Below are 12,883 nucleotides of genomic sequence, written 5' to 3' on the forward strand. Positions count from 1 at the left end.
ATGAAACATAGGTGCAGATTGTTCAATGTATTTATAGCAGCATTATTTATAATAGCAAAACCAAAAGAAAAACACCCACAAAATCAAAAAACAGGAAATACTGAAATGCGCATCAACTAGTGAATGGCACCTGAAATGTGGTATATTTACACAGTGGAATTCTACTCAGTAATAAAAAGCAAAGAAACTCAAGCCAGAGCATGGATAAACCTCAGAAACATTGTGCTAAGTGAAAGACGCCAGTCACAAAGCACTACATATTGATTTATTCCATTTATCTGAAATGTCCAGAAAAGAAACTTATGGAGGCAGAAAGCAGATTAATATTGCTTGGGGCTTGAGGGAGGGTTGTCTGATGCAGGGCCGGAGGGAATCGAAAGCAGTGTTCTGAACCTGGATTATGGTACCTGGGGTGGGGCAATAAAGGAAAAAAGAAAGCGACAGTCTCAAATGAAAGGGTGGAGGCGTCTGAGATCGGTCCGTGAATACTGCGCGTTGCGGTGCCCGTGCAGGTGGTGCACAGAGCCTGATTGCCGACATCCCAGCTTGAGTAAGAGATTCCCCCCACCCGTGTGCATGTCCCTTTATCCTCTGGCAGGTGCCCTGGAATGTACAAGGCAGATGAGTTAGTGAGGGGCAGCCCTCCATGGAGTGGTGCCAAGACACAGGGGCACCAGGGTTAAAAACCGGGAGGAAGGAGAGCGTGCTGGGGATCAGCTGGGCTGGGTGGAGATTCCTGAAGAGGGGCACTGGGGAGGAACTGAAAGGGCAATTGGGCAGACACGGAAAAGCGGCAGCTGAGACCTCCTTCGATTCCAGGCCGAAGCTCGTCCCTGGGTGGGCTCGAACCACCAACCTTTCGGTTAACAGCCGAACGCGCTAACCGATTGCGCCACAGAGACACAGGGCTGCGAGATCTTGCTGTAACATTCTGGAAACAATGTATTTCCCGTCCCTTCCAGCCCCAGCGGAAAACAGAGTAGAATGCCTCTATCTTGTCCAACCTCGCTGGCACCAGAGACACTGAGTCTTGTCACTCGGGAACGTCAGGCCGTAGACACCGAGACCGAATCAGCTGCGGGCTCTGACGAAACAACGCCGGGCCCACGACCATCCTCGCCTGCTCCTGGCCTCCTTAAAAGCAGCCCCTCTACGCAGCACGACTGCAGGCTCTCTCGGGCCAAAGTCTCCCGTTTCCCACTAGTGATCGGCCTCACTCGTCGTGCTGACCGCAAGTCCCCCCTCACCCCACCCCACCTCCAGGTCCGGTGGTCGTGTGGGGGAAAGGACAGCAACCGGCTGTGTCCCCACCGCGCTGCCTCCTCTTGGTGCTTCCAGAGAAGGACTCCACGAGGCACGACCTGGAATTTGCGCACCAGGAAGCCCCTTGCCCGGAGCAGGGCCTGGCGTCCAGCTGGTGCCCAATAAATGTCTGGCTGAGGATGCATTCCGCCGCAGGGGCCGGAGGTGGTGGGTCCACCGAGAATTCTTATGCCACCTCTAAGTTTTTCGTCCTAGAGGAACCTAGATTTTTCCAATCGGCTGCTCTTCAAAACCTTTCTTCTGGCAGCTGATTTAGAACCAGGTAAAAGTTCTAGAAAGTCCAAGAGGGCACCACCTGGACCAGCTCTGAGCTCCCATCCAAGACGGTGCAGTGGCCTCAGCCTGTGGGTGCAGGTGTCATGTCTGAGAGGGATGAAGGAGGAAAGCTGCTAAGGTGAGAGACGGTTGGAGTAGGCAACCTCAAGTATGATGGAGAAAGGGAGAGAGAGAGGGAGAGAGATCTGTGGAAGCTGTCTTTCCATTTCCTTAGGTATGCTTTCATCACTTGCAACTATGTTTTGTGGGTTTCAGTGTGCAAGTTTCACCTCCTTGTATATGTTAATTCAATTCATAAATATTATATTCTTTTGGGTGCTATCTTGTTGCAGAAATCGAATCGGTCTGTGGAGAAACCAAGCACCACACTCGGAGAGTTGGAGAACTCAGGTTTATTAAGCCGGCGGCCCCCTTAGCATTTTGGTTGATTGGTTACCTGCTTACTATAGGTTGTGGGCAGTTACAGAGCGGGAGTTGTTATGGGTCCCTCGCAGAGGGTTTCCAAACAGAAACTTGCAGGAGCAAGAGCAGAACATTCCATATTTATCAGAACATCTTAAGGTTACAGTTGATTGCTAGGTCATCTGTTCTTATCTTGGTTGCAGCAAGCAGATTTTACAAAAGCAGAGCAAGCATGAAGTTATTTCTAGCTGATTCCAAACTTCTAATTTTCCTCTTCAATCTTAAATCGAATTGTTTTCTTAATTTCTTTTTCAGATTGTTCACTTCTAATGTATAGATATACAACTGATTTTTGCCTATCTGTACTCTGCCACTATACAGAATTCGTTTGTTGACTGGTAGCCTTGTGTTGTGTGGGTTATTGCGGATTTTTCTATGTATAGGAGCTAGCCATTCACAAAGACGACGACAGACAGGAGAGGTTCCTTGTTTGGGTGGCTGCAGCCCCTGAGCCTTGCTTGTATCAGCCTGCACAGCCTAAGCCAGGGAAATCAAAATCTGCCTGAGCCCTTGTTCTTTGCAAGCCAAAATCCAATCGGCAGGAACAGAGCGACCCCTCGAGGCCCCTGCAGGGGGCGCTCGGCCCCATGAGGCCAGAAAAGGGTAGATTCTGACCAACCCAGCCAAGTCCCCAGTTAGACAGAAGAGAAGTTTGTTCCTGGAGCCCCAGGCACTCTTCTCAGCGCAGGGGGGACCTGGAGGGGATGCTGACTTCAGGCCTTGGGGGCCTCGGGCGAAGTCTGGGCCGCCTCAGAGCTTGAGTCCCCCAGTGAGGTGTGCGCCGCGTCCCCTCGCCCACCTGCTCTGTGGGCAGTAGGGGGCAAGCCACCAAGTCCAAAAGGTAGACCCACAGGCTATTGCCGGCGGTGATCAGGCACGGGAAGCCGGTTCTCTGTTAGGATTTGAATTCAGACCCAAGCAGCCAGGCTTCCATCACCGCACCAATCACACCGCGACCACTGTGCTCCACCGGGGGATCCACGGAGCGGTGGTCGGGTCGACGTTAGCACTGGAGGTAAGCAGATGGCTAGAGATGAACCAGTCTCTCTCCCTCTCTCCCTCATACTCCAGATTGCCTACCCCAACCGTCTTTCTACTTTGAAGCTTTCCTCCTTCATCCCTCTCAGACTTGCCACCTGCACCCGCAGGCTGAGGCTGCCTCACTGTCTTGGATGGGGAGCTCAGAGCCGGTTCAAGTGGTGCCCTCTTGGACTTTATAGAACTTTTTTACGTTCCTCTAGGACTAAAAACTTAGAGGTGGTATAAGAATTCTCGGTGGACCCACCACCTCCGGCCCCTGCGGCGGAATGCATCCTCAGCCAGACATTTATTGGGCACCTGCTGGATGCCAGGCCCTGTTCCGGGCGAGGGGCTGCCTGGTGCGCAAACTCCAGGTCGTGCCTCGTGGAGTCCTTCTCTGGAAGCGCCAAGAGGAGGCAGCGCGGTGGGGACACAGCCGGTTGCTGTCCTTTCTCCCGCCCGACCACTGGACCTGGAGGTGGGGTGGGGTGAGGGGGGACTTGCGGTGAGCGCGACGAGTAAGGCGGATCACGAGTGGGAAACCGGGGACTTTGGCCCGAGAGAGGCTGCAGTCGTCCCGCGGAGCGGGGGGCGGCCAGGAGCAGGCGAGGATGGTCGTGGCCCCGGCGTTGTTTCGTCGGAGCCCGCAGCTGACTCGGGCTCGGTGTCCACGGCCGGACGTTCCTGAGGGACGAGACTCAATGCCTCTGGGGCCAGCGAGGTTGGACAAGATAGAGGCATTTGACTCTATTTTCCACTGGGTTGGAAAGAACGGGGGAATGCATTCTGATTCCAGGATGTTACAACAAAACCCCGCAGCCTTTTGTCTCTGTGGCGCAATCAGGTAGCGAGTTGGGCTGTTAACCGAAAGGTTGGTGGTTCGAGCCCACTGAGGGACGAACTTGGCTTGGCATCTGATTAGCGGGCCCTCAGCCGCCGCTTTTATGCGTCTGCCCTTGCAGTGCCTCCCCCGCGCCCCACTGCCTGAACTCTCCTGGAATCTCCACCCAGCGGATCCCCAGTACGCGCCTTCCTCCAGGTTTTTAACCCTGGTGCCCCGGTCTCTTGGCACCCCCTGGAGGGCTGCCCTTGCTAAGTCATCCGCCTTGTACATTCCAGGGCAGCTGCCAGAGGATGAAGGCACAGGCACACGGGTGGGGGGAATCTCTTACCCCAGCTCTGACGTCGGCAATCAGGCTCTGTGCACCACCTGCGCGGCACCCCCAAAGCGGAGTATTCACCGCCAGGTCTCAGGGCGCCTGCACCCTTTCATTTGGGACTGTGGCTTTCCACTCAAAGTGATCTGCAGAGTGAATGCAATTCCTATTCAAATCTGTTTCTTCTGAAGTTTGTTACAGAAAAACCCGAACCAACTCTTTTGCCAACCCAATATAACTGAGTCACTGCGTGGTACACCTGAAACTAACACAACACTGTAAATCAACTACACACAAAAAAATTACGTTATGGCCAATTTGGGAGGCAATGAGAAGAAGCCCTCGCTGGGATCAGGGCACCAGCTGGGGTGTGATGAGGAGGGGACACAGGCTGGATTAGACAACAGTGAGGGCCTCACAAAGCTGCACTGGTGCAGGAGGCAACAGGCAGACCCAAAGATCTCTAAGTGGTGACGCACTGAAAGTGGTGGATAATCTAGCCCTCCAGGAAGAGCACCTACATCTCTAAACATGCCTAGAAAACTGCCATGCCTTGGTCTAAAGAGTACCTTAACTCCTTGCAGCTCCATCCAGAACTGGGGGAGAAAAAGAGATGGAGATGCCTGCAATCCTTCTCGGACATGATTCTCCTCACAGTGGCTGTTTTACAGTGGGCTCAACATGACAACTAAAAATAGCATAATCTGTCCTCAGGCCATTCCTCAAATCCTGGACTTCAGAGGACCCACACCCTTTCGTGGGTAATGCTTCATGGCGTCACCACTGCCAGCACTCACTGGGCTGGCACCCCACCACACCGAGCCACAGACCAGGCCTTGACTGGATGACTAGGAAAACAGAATCACAGAAAATCTTTGCATTCCCCTCTGAGGAGCTGGATGGACCTCCTACATTACTGCCAACCCAAGACAAAGTTCAACTCCTTGCAAACGGGGCCCACATTATTTCGACCTGGGTATTTAATACAAGAACTCCCTGGTGGGTGAGCCCCTTCCTTGGTGGCATCTCAGAGCTGTGCTCCGTGCTGGATAAGTGGGTGCTGCCAGGAACCTTTTAGGAAGCTGCCTGTGCACCTAATGAACTCATTAGAAGGGTTTGCTCCTTCCTCTGTACTTAAGTCAACAATTACTGTTGTTTTGCCACCTTCAAAAAAAACGATTTGTTTCTTGTGGTCCATTTCTCCATCTGTCTGGAAGGACGTCATCGTTGAGCTGTCAAGGAGAAAAACTACCATGGCTTCCAGTTCTTTGATGAAACCTCAGATGCGTGGCCTTCTGGCCAAGCGTCTGCGATTTCATAAGGTTGGAGCATTCATTGTCTCCCTGGGAGTTGCAACTTTGTGTAAGTTTGCTGTGGCTGAACCAAGAAAGAAGGCATATGCAGATTTCTACAGAAATTATGATTCCATGAAAGATTTTGAGGAGATGAGGAAGGCTGGTATCTTTCAGAGTGCAAAGTGACTTTGGAATATAAAGGCAGACTGTTTCTGAAGGAGCATTCTAAGTGCCATATAATTTCTTTGGGTTGAGTTCCATGGAAGTTTGGCACTTACCTGTGTTCCTGAACTGTGAAACTGTGAACTATGAATATCTGGGCTAAGGAATAGTCTCTCTTGATAAATAAATGATTTTAAAAAACTTTTGTTTTCTGCATTTTCTAATTGCTCGCTGTTAATCCCTTGCAGTATGTTGTAGTTTTCATCCCTCTTATTATTTTTTTAATCTCTTGAAGGTCATTTGGGTCTTTTTTATGTTTCCCATGTGTCTACTGAACTGTTTGAAGTTACGGAATACAGTTGGAATAAATGTTTTAATGTCCTTCTCTGGTGTCAGCTCTGGGTCGTTTGCACATGATCGATGTGTCTCTGCATTATGGGTCATTTGCCCTGCCTGTTTGGATACCTCCGAATCTCTGATGGAATGCCAGATAGTGTGAATGTTGCCTTGTTGGATGATGGAGAGTTGTGTGTTCCTGTAAACGTTGGGCTTTCTTCAGGGATGCATTCAAGTTACTTGCAAACAGTTTGATCCTTTCAGGTCGTGCTTTGATGATTCACTAAGTGGTTCTGAGCAGCACTCAGTTTATGGCTAACTAGTTGCCCTCCTGAGGCAAGACATTCCTGAGTACTCCACCCCATGCCCTCATGAATTGAGAGGTTTTGTCTGTTTGTTTTGTTTTGTTTTCTTCCTTGCAGTCTATCTGTTGGGGACAAGCACTATCTGTGTGAGTGCCAGGCACTGTTCTCTGATCCTGTCAAAGCTCTCCCCCTGACCTTGGGGAGTTTCCTGCCAGGGCTGCACTGATCAGTACTGTGCTGCACGCAGGAGGGATCTCCTCTGTAGTTCTCTCTGAGTTACTTTCAGCATCTCTCTCCCCTCTGGGAGTCTGTTCTGTGGACCCTAGCTCCTTTGGCCTCCCTGGACTTCAGGTTCAGTGTCCTCAACTCAGCAAGGTCCACCGGGCTCCTTTTCAGTTTGCCCTGGAGTGCCTTGCTTGGAAACTCTCTGCAGACAGTAAATTGGAGCCATTGTTTCCCACCACCTCTCCAGAACCACGCACTGTCCTTTTTCACCTGATGCCCCAGTCTCTTCAAAGTCTTTGTTTCACGTTTTCTGTTGTTGTTGGCAGGAGGATAAACCCAGGTCCTTATGAGTGTGCATGGTGGGCCACCCCTACTTTGAAGTCCAAGTTGGAAACACCGGTGAAGATTGTGCAAGATTTTTGCAGGGTATAGAACAGAGCTCCACAGTCAGAATGAAATCCTGAAGTAGGAAAACCCCTTGAAGCTTAAATCTGCAGAGAAACTTATATCTGCAGTGGTAGCAAAAGCTTGTGTTTGGTTTGTGCGGGGAAAGAAAGAACCTGGCTAGGCACTGGCCTTGATGCAGACCTCCCGGTTTTCATTGAAGTATTACTGGCTTATCTACCACCTTTACCCAATGAGCTAGGAAAAAAGATTAAAAAAAAAAAAAGCAAAACTCTGGGATAAGCGAGAAGGTCACAGTTCTTGCTCAATCGTTTTTACACCCACTATCCCAGATGCTTGGATTTAACTGTCACTTTGTACCCATTGCCAGGGGAGAGCGCGAACGCAGTCCCCCACTACCACAAATTACGCAGTCGAGTTTCCCGCATTTGGGGAAATCGCAGAGGTCAGCACACCCCCAGTGCAATGGGTGAACCTCGCCCTGGGGAAACCACCTTCGTGATCATGGTATCTCCCCTGCCAGGTAAGTATGAATGTTTCGCTCCCCGTCCCCGCACAGCCTTAGGCTCTTCCACTGTACACACACGCTCACTTTGCCACAACCCCCACCCCAGCCCCTCCACCACCCCCCGCACCCCCTCCTCTTCCACGCCCCTCCAAACAACTCTCCTAAGAAAATCCGAGCTACATCTCCGGAAAACTTCCACAGCCCGGGGAGTGGCTGGCCGGGAATGGCACCCCTGCGCTGCAAGATTTACATAAGCCAAGCCCCATCCCTGACCTCTAAGGCGGCTCCCCTCCTCCCACCCACGCCGGGTCCCTGGGCCGTCATCTCCCCTCCCACCCCTGCCCAGACGACCAATGGGCGCATCGGCTGCCGAAAGGGGACGTGACGTCGTGATTTCCGCCCTCGTAGGTAACGGACCTCTAAGCTTTCATCTGAAATACTGGCGGGTTCTGCCAGCCTCCTGGCATTCTTCCCTTCTGTCTTGCGTTACACACCAAGGAAATGAATTCTGGCATCGTGTGTTACTGACCCAAAATGTTTGTTAGTAATAAAGAAGTCGTAAAGCAAAGGGTACAGGTATGTATTTATAGGAACACAATGAAAGCACATGTCTGTGTCCTGTGCATAGACACACAGATTCAGGGTTGCCTCTCACAGTGCTGCTCGGTGTATTGTCTGTGCACGTCCTTCCTGCTTGGTTCTCATGGTGCCCCAGGGACCGTGCTTTTGCTTTCCTCACCGAACAGAATATGAGAAATGAAGATTCTGAAAAAGAAGCGGATGACCAAAAGAAGGGATAGAAAGATGACGTGTTTGCTCGGAGAGTGCGGTTGGTTGGTTTGTTGATTTGTTTTCTCTTTCTGGGTAAGACTGGTTCGCCCTGCGGGTGGGGGTGGGGGCCGGGGCCGCGGAGGCTGGAGAAGGAAGCCAGCTTGTGTTTTCAGACCAGAGAGCAAGGAGTGGAGTGACTGGATCCTTGAGGGTGCCTCTGGCTTAAGGGGGAAAGTGACTCTTGCGGAGAATCCTAGACGCAGAGGAACTCAGCACCCAGCCAACTTCCAGGAAGAAGCTTCCTTTCCTCCTCCCTGCTTTCTCCCTTTCCCCTCCTTTCTCTCTCTGCAGCCATCAGAAATAGACTCTGGCTCCTTTCCTCTGAAATATACTTTCTTCAAGGGATAGTGCTAGCTCAGAGACTCTCCAGCCAACTGGAGAACCAGGCTTACAAACAGGGAGGAATAAGCAAGGCCAATGGAAGGGAGCACACAGACCAAATGGGAAGGGCATGGGTGCCCCCTGCTGAGTGACAACCCCTGTGGCTCTGCACAGGTGACACTACTGGCCCTGGACACTAGACACCGCCAATGGCTCTGCGACTTCTGCTGCACCTGGTCGGTGTTAAACTAAGGATCTGGAGGTGGGGAGAGTCTTCTGTTGCACGGGACAGGAAGAATTTCCCCAGGGCCTACTCCTTGTGTCTCTCAACTCCTGTCAAATGCTGGGGTCATTGTTGTTCATGGGGATTGGCCAGCTCTTGGTAACAGACCCACATCTTAGCCCCTAGGAAAACTGTGAAAGCCTGTATGTGATCCTTAAAAGTTGCAGAATGTGGGAAGGTCCTCATACACAGGCAGGGGGTTCAGATAAAACCCCCTGCAGCTAGCCCCGTGGAGAACATTGTAAATCCAGTGCCCAAGGCCATGCAACCCTGTCTCAAATATACACGCGTGTACCACCCAGCCTCAGAGCATACTAGATGTTTATCCCTGAGCCCAGGGTGAGGGTTTCAGCCTCTTATAAGGGGATGGTTTGGTACACCATCCAGTATTATTTACATTATCTCCACTGAGAATTGAGAAGCTTGAAAGTTCACGTTTCTGGGGCTAGAGTAATTGGTCTACAGCCATGGTAACAAATGGCCACCGATGTCCACTGTAGGAGTTTCCTGTTGCTACTGTAACACATTACCACACACTTAGTGAATTAAAAGCACGCACATTTATTATCTTATGGTTCTGGAGATCAGAATTCCAAGATGCATCTCACTGGGCTAAAATCAATGTGACAGTGGGGTTGAGGTCCTTTCTGGAGGCTCTAGGGGAGGATCTCTTTCTTTGCCTTTTCCAGCCTCTGGAAGGTGCCCACATTCTACTCTCATAGCCCCCTTCCGTCTTCAGAGCCAGTCACGGATGATCAAGTCATTCTCAGAACGCATTATTCTGACCCCAACTCTTCTTCCTCCCTTTCACTTACGTGGACCCTTGGGATTCCATGGGGCCCTCCAGGACAACCTCCCCATCTCAAGGGCCTGAATGTAATCACACCTGCAAAGTCTCTTTCGCCATGTCAGGTAACATGTTCACACACTCTAGGGACCAGGATGGGGACCTCTTTGGGGAAGCATTATTCTGCCACCACAGCCCGTCTCCTCGGTGAACACATTTCTGCAAGCATATCAGTCAGTGGTGGCCCCTGTCTTCTGAAAGTCATCCAGGTGAATGCAAGTCAGTCCACTGCCTTTGAGTGTCAGCCAGGCAACAGCTGCGCCTCATGTGGAGGCATCTGAGTCAGAGAGAGAGAAGGAGGAAGTCTGTGAGGAGAGGAATAGGAGGACCCAGTGCCTGGGAAGTTCCCAGTGAGCAGAGCTAAGAGACCAGAGCCTTCATGGGAGGAGGAGGCTGTGGAGGGTGTTATGATCTGATTGTATGTATCCCCCCCAAAAAATTCGTATCTTGTATCCTAATCCCCAGTGGAGCTGTATTTGGAGAAGGGGCCTTTAAGGATAATTAAAATTAAATGAGGTCATAAGCTTGGGGCCCTGATCTGATAGAATTAGTGTGCTTAAGTGAAGAGATACCAGAGAGCTTGGGCTCCTGCCGTACCGCAGCTCAAGCAAGGAGAAAAGGCCTTGTGAGGACCCAGGGAGGCATCTGCTTTCTGCAAGCCAGGTAGAGAGCTCGCACCAGAAACTGAATTGGCAGGAACTTCTGATCGTGATATTGGGCTTCCAGAATGTGTGAAAAGAGATTTCTGGTTAAGCCACCCAGTCTGTAGTATTTTTCTCTGGAAGCCTGAGCTGACTAATACAGATGATTACTTAGCCATTGGCCTAAGCTGCTTCTCCTACCTGGGCCTTTGTGGGATCTGCCCCAGTTTTGTTCATTTCCTTTAGTTAATACCCACAACCTGCTTGCCCTTCTTAAGGCTGATCCATGACTTTGGAATGAGGATTGATCACCTGGTTTAGGATTTCATCGCATAATTTGCTACAATGACGTGCACCAAGGATCTTCTTAGAGTTTCTTTCCAAGAAGTTTGACATCTTCAAAAATGTCAACCTAGAATGACCTGGGATAGCTGGATTCACATTCTTCAGGGTGACCCCATGACCCCATGTGGCCTGCGTTTCCTCTTCTCCTGGATGACTTCTCTCCCTTGGACTCTCCAGATCCACAGACGAGCATTTGGCTGCTGGTGAGGAATCTGTGCCTAAATCTGGGGAAACCCAGAGAAAAAGGAAATAATTCCCAGAATCAGAGCATGGGAGGGGGCAGGGGCTAAGAGGCTGTTCTGTGAAAAAACGAGGTTGGAGGATGAGAGAGGAGGCTGGTGTGTGTGTTTGTGTGTGTGTGGTGTGTCCAGCATGAGGTCAGGGGAAGTTCAAGAGAGAGCAGCTGCCATTCTGGGATCAGAGACTGGAACCTCCTTGGCATTCACACTCTTCCTCTGCCTCCATTTTCCACTCCTCCTCCCCATCCTCCCCTAGCATCTCCCCAGGCTTTTTTTATTCTCACTCCTCCCCCTGGTCCCTGCTCCTCTTGCTCTCATCCTCCCCACCCCTCCCCCACTCCCACAAAAAGCAGGCCAACATAGGAAAGGGCTGCCCCAGTCCGAGAGGAAGAGGAGGCGTGTTTTCCACCAGCCTAAGAAGCACAATTACGTTTCTTTCTGGTCAGATCCTGGTTTGGAGGAGACAGAGCAAGATGGCTCCACCTGAGGAGCTCAGCCTCCACAGCCAGCCCAGGCAGCACGGGCCTTAGGCCAACCCGGGGATGTGTGAGCAAAAGTCAGGGAGCTCTCTACACAGAAGGCCAGCATCTGGTCCACAAAATCCCAGAGAAGTTAATATCTTGGTGCCTGCCTTCTTTACAAGGCAAGTTCCAAGGGAACGACCACGTCGCCTCTTCCTGGCAGCCTGGAGAAGGCACAGGAGGATCCCTTTGTTCAGGCAAGGGTAGGTGTGGGAGAACCCTTCCATCTATTCCACTGAGACCAGCTGAAAGTTTAGAGTTAGAAGTTAGTGGGGTCCCAGGTGCGCCACTCCACCACCACCTTCACTTCCTCCACCACAGGCTTTTATCTCGGATGAGATTTCTCCCATCAAAATCAGCCTTAGAGGGGGGAAAAAGCCACGTTTGGGGGAAAAAAACAACAAACAATATAAAGAGACTAGTACTTGTGCAATTTTATGGACATCAGTGAAGCACTTCTAGGGTTCTAAGTTGACTTTGTCTTGATTTGCTTTAGGTAATGTCTTTGCTTGACTGTGCCTTCAGGTAATGTCCTATTTTTACTAAACTTTGTTGAACTTAGAGAAGTTCTTCTTTTCTTAGTTCCAATATTAGTTGGCATCTCAGTTAATAGTGTTGTGACTAGCAGAATAATACTGTCTCCCCAGGATGTTCCTGTTGTAATTCCCCCAACCCGTGAATATATTACATCACATAGCAAAGGCGACTTTGCAGATGTGATTAGGATAAAGACCTTGAGATGAAGAAATTATCTTGGACTATTCAAATGGGCCCCATGAAATTATACAGGACCTTAGAATTGGGAGGCAGAAAAGAAGGTCAAAATGATGTGAAATTAGAAGGACTCAGCCTGCTGTTCTAGTTTTGAAGTTGTAGGAAGAGGGTCAAAGCCAAGGGATGTGGTGGCCTCTAAAAACTTTTTAGGAAGGCAAGGAAAGAGATTATCCTTTAAAACCTCCAGAAGGTAAGGCAATCCTGTTGACCCCTTGATTTTAGTCAGTGAGATTTTTGTTGGACTCCTAACCTACAGAACAATAATATAATATAATATAATTAATATAATATATAATATAATATAATATAATATAATATAATATAATATAATATAATATAATATAATAAATATAAAGGTGCGTTCTTTTAAGACACTAAACTTATGGTCACTGGTTACAGCAGAAATAGAAAACTAATTCAATAAGTGCCTAGTGTATTCACTTTAGAAGTAATAAAATCTGGCAGATATAATAAACCCTGCATAAATTCTGCAAGTTGTTTTTCTGTCTTAAGTTGACAGATCAAGAGATAGTTGTACATGTTTGAATCATTACATTAGGTACCTGCCATCTTTCTTCCTTTCCATTTTTTTCTTAAAGGGTTCTCA

General features: G+C 49.9%; 3 non-coding genes across 3 annotated transcripts; 1 reads left to right on the plus strand and 2 right to left on the minus strand.

Moving 5' to 3' along the window:
- Positions 1-828: 828 nt before the first annotated feature.
- On the minus strand, positions 829-902 carry TRNAN-GUU (transfer RNA asparagine (anticodon GUU)). Its single transcript has one exon. It is a non-coding gene; the product is annotated as a tRNA-Asn (tRNA).
- A 3,004-nt stretch (positions 903-3,906) lies between these two features.
- Positions 3,907-3,980, plus strand: TRNAN-GUU (transfer RNA asparagine (anticodon GUU)). The gene has a single exon. It is a non-coding gene; the product is annotated as a tRNA-Asn (tRNA).
- Positions 3,981-7,333: 3,353 nt separating this feature from the next.
- Positions 7,334-7,497, minus strand: LOC130842184 (U1 spliceosomal RNA). The gene has a single exon (XR_009050375.1). It is a non-coding gene; the product is annotated as a U1 spliceosomal RNA (small nuclear RNA).
- Positions 7,498-12,883: the final 5,386 nt, after the last annotated feature.

This window comes from Hippopotamus amphibius, chromosome 1 (genome assembly GCF_030028045.1).
Source record: "Hippopotamus amphibius kiboko isolate mHipAmp2 chromosome 1, mHipAmp2.hap2, whole genome shotgun sequence".
NCBI classification, from domain to species: domain Eukaryota; kingdom Metazoa; phylum Chordata; class Mammalia; order Artiodactyla; family Hippopotamidae; genus Hippopotamus; species Hippopotamus amphibius.